The 9,200-nt window shown below is 35.7% G+C and overlaps 1 long non-coding RNA gene across 1 annotated transcript; it reads right to left on the reverse strand.

Annotated features, from left to right (window-relative positions):
- Positions 1–312: 312 nt before the first annotated feature.
- LOC143922992 (uncharacterized) lies at positions 313–1,985 on the reverse strand. Its single transcript, XR_013261680.1, has 4 exons — positions 1,872–1,985; positions 1,263–1,395; positions 1,046–1,087; positions 313–971 (listed from the first exon to the last, which is right to left on the reverse strand). It is a non-coding gene; the product is annotated as an uncharacterized LOC143922992 (long non-coding RNA).
- Between the last annotated feature and the right edge of the window lie 7,215 nt (positions 1,986–9,200).

Below are 9,200 nucleotides of genomic sequence, written 5' to 3' on the forward strand. Positions count from 1 at the left end.
AATAATCGATATTCAATAACTTTTCCCACCTATTGGTAAACCATTATTTTTTATAATTATTCATTAATGTATACGTGTTCACAAATTATCTTTACCATATATGGTGTAATCCATTATCTAATAATGTGACTGACTTTAATTGTTGAATAACATCCAATATTCCATATATATTAGATAACAAATGGACAAAGGTCAGTGACCGATCATTGCTTTTCGACAATATGGTGCCACATATATATCTTTCCAAATACCAGATGCTTATTTAAAATATTTAGGCGCCAATGATTCGAATTCGAAAAACATTTTTTTTTTACAGTAGAATCGATACATAAATACTGGGAGAAAGGAGAATTTTTTTCTCTTACATTTTGATTGCGAATGGTTTGGGTGTAAGTTTTCATAAATGAAACAAAATATTTCCACATATATTAATTTATTTCACATTTTTTACAGAGCAAAACATATCAGAATTAAATAATATAACAATACATAGGTCTTCAGTGCATCCTGTTGACTATCGATGGCTCTAATAGGCCAACTTTCATACAGCTAATAGAACCAACAATACCAACGACCTAGTCTAACAAAACTTTTCTGGTGTGGCAACTTATTTCCAGTGTAATCTGTAACAGCTATCAAAAACAACACGACACCAGAAAGGTGTCCTTACGCAAGCGAATAGTAAAACTAAAATCCCTAACTAAATTCAAAAGTTATTGTGAAATAACTTGGAAAATTGAAATTTATTTAACGCTCGAAAGTGCGGGAAGCGCACTTTCGAATAAAAATTTCCAAATAGATTACGCTTATGCATCCCTTTCTAATTCTTAAAAAATAACATAAAACAAAAAAAATCGCATATAAAATTAAAATAAAAGACGCGCTCCTTAAAATTTAAAATCGTAAAAAAAAGGGCAAAAATTTACATTTGAATCACCTCTGGATACGACCAGTCATCGTGTTTGAGAATGCTGCAAAGAGAAAAAGATTTAATACAAGATAGTAACCAAAAACAAAAATGCTTCGAAAATATCATAATACTTACAGATTTCATCTCAAGGGCATCAGAGTCATCTGGGTGCTCCATCTAAAAAATAAATAAAACAATCCATATAAGAGAAGTGTCGCAAAGCAATAATTTTTTTGTTGTTGTTTGTTTCCATCAGTTAGCAAATAGATCTTCATGGCCCATCAGAGATCTTGGTGGTTGTAAGTGTCATCATGAAACAGAAGTGCGTGTATGTGAAGGATGGTGTACTTACTTTATTTATTGTTCCAAAGACGCTGCATGATCATATTCAGCCATTTTTGATTGAAAATCTTCTTGAAAGACTGTGTGGTGGAACAAGCCACGCCCTAGCTTTGTTTCGGCTGATCGATTGCATTGACGCCATTCTGAAAAAAACAAAATGGAGGATAAAGACAAAGGCCACACCCAAGAAAATAAAGCTTCAGACTACATCGATCCAAAGTATAAATAAATAAATAAAAGGGAGGGGACCAAATGCGAACGATTTAATTTCAATGAACCGCCATGAAACTTGAAAAAAAAAAAACAAGACGCCCCCATCGAAACTGTTACGAGGCAGTCGAGGCCGCCATTTTGAGAGCGCGACTCAGTTTTCACGAAAGCAACACTAATCCGAGGACATCCTCGTTCAGGTTGCCCTGAAGTTGATCAGCGGCCTATGATTCCTAAATTCACGCAACCTCAAGCTAGCACACGAATGCTAATCTTAGGAAATTGAGACGCCATTAAGTGAGATGAGAATACCCCGTGAGACCATCTTGGTGATGGAGACGGCCACGCTAACACGAAAGATGTAAATACAAATACAAAGACGGGCGAAGGCGCAAGAGGGGGGACTTACTTGTTTGGGGAGCGTCGATGCGAACCAGCTGCGACACGACGTGTTATCTCAACCGAAGATGCAGCTGGAATGGCACGCTTCGTCGTGGGTCAGCTATTTATACTACGTATATCTGTGTTCATATCCGAGCGTGATGTCTCTGTTCATATCCGTTTCCTGCCCGACACCGTTTTTGCGGCATACGCTATTGATTTTTCGGCGTGTACGTTCATAATAAATTAAAATATTTTATATACTACGCTGTATTATTATATAACATTAGTCAAATTATTAATAAAGAATTATATTTGTGTAAAAATTCGTATAAACTCAATTAAAATATATTCAATTCAAAATTTGATCTTTCGAAAATTTCCATGGAAACGCCTCAAAAAAAAAACATTAAATAAATACCTGTACATGAAATATAGTTTTAAAAATTAATATGTAATTTATTTAATAACTAAACTAGATAATTCAATTTAAAAAAAAATGATTACTAGACGCGCTAACGTTCATTTTTGTATCAGTAATACTCAACATGTTTATATAATTTTTTTACCTCGTATTAAAAATTTATTTAAAAAAATGGCATTAATCTAGCAAGTAATTTTACTCACATATATTTGATATAGTCATAAATAAAACAAAACTGAAATGGGCATATATGTACATAATAAAAAATATGATATGCTAATGGTTTTACCCGGCTTCGCTAGGTATTTGTAATATAAACAGCTTAAACATAGCAAAAAATCTGATAGTAAACATTAATTTGTTTTTTTATTTATATTTTGAATCGAAAAAAAATAATATTCAAGGATGTCGATATCGTCGTCATAGAAACTTTGATTTGTTTTAGATGTTCCCGAACAAACCTTACATACAAAGTTTCTTTCGGAATTATATATTAGATTTACCATAAACCGCCCTATTCAGAATATCCTATAAACAATAATATCAAAATATGTAAATTAAAATTGTTTATGATTTTTTTTTGCAATATTTATCACTGTAAAAGTATACTCTATCAAATAATTGAATTAAATATGAACAATTAATTTAAATAAAGAACTGCCGATATATAAGTTCATATTCTTCAAAATGTAATGAATACGTATTTCTTTTATAATATGCATATGTACATATTTGAGTACATATGTATATTCTAACTCATTTATTCAAAAAAATTACCTCTCTAAACAAATATTTTATAAGTGCATATGTAAATACATCTATCATTAACCTTGGACCACGCCCTTTTGCAATGCTTCTACGTACGTACATACATATGTACATCGATTTATAAAAATTATTTCATTACATTATGAAATTGTTTAATTTTCAAAAACATTTCATCAACAATCGTTTCCTACAATAATCTTATTGATTTGCAAATAATTGAAACTAGTTATAAATATGTAACATGCATATACGAAATTTTTTGAATAAAAATCAATTTCGATTCATTTGTTCATTTGTATATGTCTTGAAGACTAATTATTGGTTTATTACATAATGCAATATCTGTAATATACGTCAATATAACTAAATGTACGCATTGAAAAATGTGGTATACATATACATATTTGTCGTATAAATTTGAGCATGCGCATTTTACTTTCATATATATCTACTACGGATGCTTTGATATCTACATATATGTATATGAATGTAATACATATCGCAAACAAAGAGATAAAAATTGTAGCCATGTCTAAAAATTCCAATAATAGTTATAATACAAATAAAACAATACGATGTAGTGTAATACGTTGTAGCCTGCACATACTATAATTTGTACGTATGTATTTTTTAAAATTATATTTTGAAGTCATAGTTACATTACAAGTAGCCACAGTCTGTCATTTTGGTTGGATTTATCTAATATTCTAAGGCTAAGCAAATATATACATATCGAATATTATGCAACGATTCCATGACAATTGAACGCATGACAAGAAAACGCACTACTATTGAAGGCACGACAACTGAACACATGACTAGAGGTAGGATAGCCAAGGGGCCGCTCATTGTTCCATTGTTGTAAATCCTTCCTTCCATTGTTCAAAACAACATTTGATTATGATTCGACGATATAGTAAGATTTAAATACACAATTTTAAACAGTTTCCGAATATAAAATCTATTCCTAATCTAGACACATCCATGTATGTATATAGAAATATAGGATAGGGGCCCCCTCCCCAAAATCCCAATTTTCGATTAACATTAATTGAAAATATTATGCATTTTTTTCAGGGACGTAATTTGGGGGGGGGAGGCATAAGGGGGCACTTGCCCCCCTAAATTAAGGAATAGTGTGAATATTATGAATTCAATGATTAATGAGATACTATGGATCTACGTTTATTTCTTATGTATGTTACTTTTGGGTAACTAATAAAATAATCGCTGTTATGTGCTTTGAAAAAAAAAGATTTTATTATTTCGAAACACGTATATTTTGGTTTTTAAGAGGTATGCCGTGGGTAAAATTCTTAGAAATTGTTCATCCTATAGAGCGAATCGTGAGAAAGGTCCCCTTTACTTTATTTTGTCTCAAAAACAGATTTATTATATTACGTTTATTTTACCGAAAGTTCGTATATTAACGTGATCAGTGATCGATTCTGAGTTCAAATTTTCGCATGATCACAAAACTTTATCTATTGTTATTACGTACATATGTACATAGATAAAGTGAAAAGATATTCGGTAGAAATTAAGATCGATTTTTGTTGATCATGTGAAGATTTTTGGAAAAAAATTTTTTGCGCTTTTTTCGTTTTCTACATAATATTTTTTTATAATTATTTTTTTAAAAATAAGCTTATTTTTTTCATATTTTATAACTCAATAAGGTATATGCAAAGAATATTTTCCATTTTTATTCCGATATAAAAAAGATTTTTTGAAAAAAAATTCAATTTTACCAATCTTTGCCTGCCCCCCCCCCCCTCCAACGAAAAAGCTGAAATGACGTCCCTGATTGTTTTCTACCTACCGAAAGTAAAAGCCGCTTTTATGCCGCATTCTTTTATGATGCATTCTATTTACCTAGGACAAGGGTTAAAACGAAATATACAATGTAATTTATGGATCTATTTTGCTTTTGGCGTTTTTCTTGTACCTAAATTTGTTTATTCCCATTTTTGAAAAGAAAATTTTGTTATATGGGGGGGGGGGACAAATTTTTTTAACCCTGGGTGGGTCCCCTTTGACTCCTGGCATGCACTAATTTCAGTCCCAGTCCACCACTGTATGTAGGTACATATAAGTACAGATGTTTTAAAATTTCTTACATAAATAATTTTAAAAAGTAAAAGAAATGATGAACAATCAAAAGAAAAGTGACTAAAAAAGAAAATGGAATGTTTCGAATTTATTCTCCTACTCGTGCTTCTTGAAAAATTCTTCGGTTTCTCAACTTTGTTTCAAAGTTCCTTCAATCAAAAAACGCTGATGATATCAGTGCTCAGTCTATGATTAGGCTGAGCACTGATGCATATTGCGAGATCAGTAATTTTAGAAATAAATTTGAAGGATTCGTAACAATTTCAACAATATTAGGGTTGAAGCCAAAATTTAATCTAAAAGCATTTCGATGAACTTAGTCATGATATACGATTCCAGGATCCATTAAAAGAAATTTTGAAATTTTTTTAATGCGGCACTAAACGTAACCTATGTAAGTGCAAATGAAGGTTCGTATCACGTTATTTAAACAATGTTTCAAAGTTCGCTTTCCTGCAAAACAATTATCAGATGACGATTTACATATATGTACATATGTATATCATGAAGCTTTGACTCCTGGCATGCACTGATTTCAGTCCCAGTCCGCCACTGCATATATATATACGTACATATGTATATCATGAAGCTATGTCTCTAGTCAACTAATATGTCAATGATTTTGACAAATCATTGCCTGATCAGATACTTGATTTCCGTTCGTGCTTAAAAGAAAATAAACCCTGTAAAAATAAAGAAGATCAACGTGTTCATAATTTGGCAAAGCTCTTCATTTGTAATTTTTATAATTTAATTTCGTCATTTAAATCATCTTGTTCCTCGCGCTTCCGGTAACTGTAGCCACTACGGAGCACTCGTTCACAAGTTGAAACTTATTAAAAATTACTTAAGCTCAACTATGTCACAACATTCCAGAAACTATGTCACAAGAGTCCAGAAAAAAGTTTTTCTACGTAAAAAAGGTATGAATTATTAATTTGGAAAGTTATTTTGCTGTAAGGAAATAATATGAATATATGGGGGGGGGGGGCGCCTTAAAATATTTTGCGGGGGGGCGCCTGGAATTCACGCTACGCCACTGAGTCGCCACCAACGTGGCCGAAACGGTCCTAACTCACAGGATGATGACCCAAACTTGACCATGTCGTAGGGCCCCAACAGAGCACAACTGTTTATTTTGGTCACTTTATAAACCAACCAATGAGTTATGGGGGGCGTATGGAGTGAAACAACGGAATTGTTAAAGACACAATTATTTAATGTGACGGAAGAGACGGGCGAGAAGGAAGTAGTGACGAACTAACATGGCCAAGTTGGAGTTAACATAACTCGCAGGATGGTGACTGAAACTCGAGCATGTCGTAGAACCACCGAAAGTTTCTGAATATTTTTTTTTTTTTTTACCATGCCAGGCTGCCCCAAATTGACATTAATGACCAAACCTGTGCACATGAATGTAATATGCATATCAAATAAATTTGAAACTACAGTGGTAAAAATAGAAAAAAGTAGTCTATTTGCGAGGAACCGTTTCAACAATTAAATTAGATAAATTGGCACAGTGATAGGATGCGATTGACTTACAGATCAAAAATATCCAAATTTTCAATTGACACCTAATCGGGGCTTGAGCCTGGACCTCTTAGCCCGCTTTTACACGGGATGGATGGATTAGATCGGTACCACGCCTGCGCCAGGTACTAGTCTCAGTGTTGTATGGGTGCGTATGCAATGTTTCGCACGTCCCAGATGAATCCACAACCGGTGGATTCATCCGGGACGTGTGAAATGGTAAACAAGTTACATCCCAAATATGAATCGCTACCATGATAATCGTCGCTATGAAAATCGCTCGCGCGGATGTCCTGTCGCACAAAAATTGCTCAAAACTGCCTAAATCTCGTATAAAAAAGCATTTTTTGGGCAGTTTTCTGTACGGCAAATTTCCTGTGCGACGAATTTTTACCAATACAACCACAGCGACTAATAGCGCGGCTGCCGGTTTAATCAATCCTGTACGAGTAAAGGCGGGCTTAGTGTATAGTAGCGTATGCTAACAACTGAGCTATAATTATATTTTACGAAATGAGCACATGTTTTTAACGGTTGGGTGATTACTGGTCACAAAGTACTCATCACAAAGTCACTAAAAGCTCTATAACGGAACATCAGGCAGCCGAAAAGTCCATTATACTAACGATAACTATCATACTAACGAGAACTTGAGTGCCAAATATTGTGTATTCGCGATTTTCATGGCAAAAATTGTCTTTGTGACCACCGCAATGTTTATTTTTTATTTTTAAATTCTTTTTATTGTGTTCACAATACATCTTATATCTATTTTAATATCTGCTGATCTACTGATCATTTTCTATTTTACAATTTAATTTAATTTGGTTAGTTATCATAGTATTATATTATGGGGGATGAACGAATGAGACGACTGGCATGTTAATGCACGTGTTTATTATATGACAGCTGAAGACAGAGTGAGTAGTGGCTCTCCGAACCCAGCCGAGTTGGTTCCCACTCGCAGGAAGGCAACCAAACTCGACCATGTCGTATAAGCGAGCCGCCACAATATTATTCGGTGATTAATAAATAGCGGACCCAGAGCGCACTGGCCATTGTTCACATGTTGTATATGCATTGTTAAAGGTTTGCCGAACCTTTTTAACAAAGCATTTACAATAATGGAACAATAGACGGCACGCTTCCGGTCCTACCTCTAGTGATTAAAAGGTCACGAGAAAACTGGTTTGAAAACTAGTAGTCCGTTTACCATATTATTCCAATTTTAATCTCAAAAACCTATTTACACCCACCGCAATGTGACAAATAGTCCAATGACCATTTTTAACACATTCACGAAAAAAAAAACATTTAATAAACCGAGCTTTTTTCACCAAACTGTGGAAGTTTTCGAATTGGGAATGTAGGCGGGGTACTGTGTGTTGACCGTATCCCGGCCTAACGAAACACTGTTGTAAAACTAGCGTTTTATAAAGTTTTATTGTTTGCCTATGGTTGTACAAAGGTATTATATTTGGGCAAAAGTATGTCGTTCAGCGGTCTCTGGATATGGTAGAGTGTCGCTGGCTCGGCATTCAGCTATGTTCAGAAGGTCTCTGGATGCGGCAGTGTGTTGCTGGCTCGTTGTTCGGCTATGTTCAGAAGGTCTCTGGATGCGGCAGTGTGTTGCTGGCTCGTCGTTCGGCTATGTTCGGAAGGTCTCTGGATGCTGCAGTGTGTTGCTGGCTCGTTGTTCGGCTATGTTCAGAAGGTCTCTGGATGCGGCAGTGTGTTGCTGGCTCGTTGTTCGGCTATGTTCAGAAGGTCTCTGGATGCGGCAGTGTGTTGCTGGCTCGTCGTTCGGCTATGTTCGGAAGGTCTCTGGATGCTGCAGTGTGTTGCTGGCTCGTTGTTCGGCTATGTTCAGAAGGTCTCTGGATGCGGCAGTGTGTTGCTGGCTCGTCGTTCGGCTATGTTCGGAAGGTCTCTGGATACGGCAGTGTGTTGCTGGCTCGTTCGGCTGGTTGATCTTCCAAGTCCGCGTAGTATAGTGGTGGCAGGTCAGGAGCTGGATGTCGACTGGTCTGCTGCTGTGTCGACGCTTGCTGCTGTGGGTCGACTGGCGTTGTTCTTTGTGGCTGCGTTTTATCGATAGTTTATAGGGAAGTGACACTCCCTTAACCTATCTATCGAACGTGTTGTATGGGATCGGACTGTGATGTTTGTGGTGCGGGCTGGCGGCTGCTCGCTTGTGGAGTGTTTGTCGATCTGGAACACTAAGCAAAATTAGTACAACATCTGTAGGAACTGGCGTTGTTTGGGTTGTACCTCCTTTTATAGTGTTTCTGGAATCACCTGACCGATGGTGGTGGTTGTTGATGCGTAAGCGAGGAATTTGCTTTTGTCGAGGGGTAGAATTTTCTGGAACGATTGGCGCCGTTCCGCTCGATGTAGTTTAATGGTGGCGGCGTGTTTCGACCGTTTTGGTTCCGCTCGACTGGTAGGGGCGTTCCGCTTGAGTTTAATATAATGGCTGCAGGTGTGGTTCGACTGGTTTTGTTCCGCTCGAGTGTGAGG

This window comes from Arctopsyche grandis, chromosome 2 (assembly GCF_051622035.1).
Source record: "Arctopsyche grandis isolate Sample6627 chromosome 2, ASM5162203v2, whole genome shotgun sequence".
Lineage (NCBI taxonomy): Eukaryota > Metazoa > Arthropoda > Insecta > Trichoptera > Hydropsychidae > Arctopsyche > Arctopsyche grandis.